Below are 214 nucleotides of genomic sequence, written 5' to 3'. Positions count from 1 at the left end.
TGCAATTTCCTCACACCATTCCTGCAATCCTCTCGCTACCAACAGCTCTCAATCCAACCTTCCTGTAATACTCACCTCCTCCCACTGAGTCTTTCGAGCCTGTCTTCCCTCACGTCTCTTGTCCGCATGCTTGTTTTCTTTGTCTGGCCGAAGGCATAATAAGCCTTAGGAGACTCACTTAGCATTATCTGCAGTCTGCCCGTCCTTCTGCCTA

Source organism: Penaeus monodon, chromosome 20 (genome assembly GCF_015228065.2).
Source record: "Penaeus monodon isolate SGIC_2016 chromosome 20, NSTDA_Pmon_1, whole genome shotgun sequence".
Classification (NCBI taxonomy): Eukaryota; Metazoa; Arthropoda; class Malacostraca; order Decapoda; family Penaeidae; genus Penaeus; species Penaeus monodon.
Note: the sequence above shows the minus strand (reverse complement) of the source record.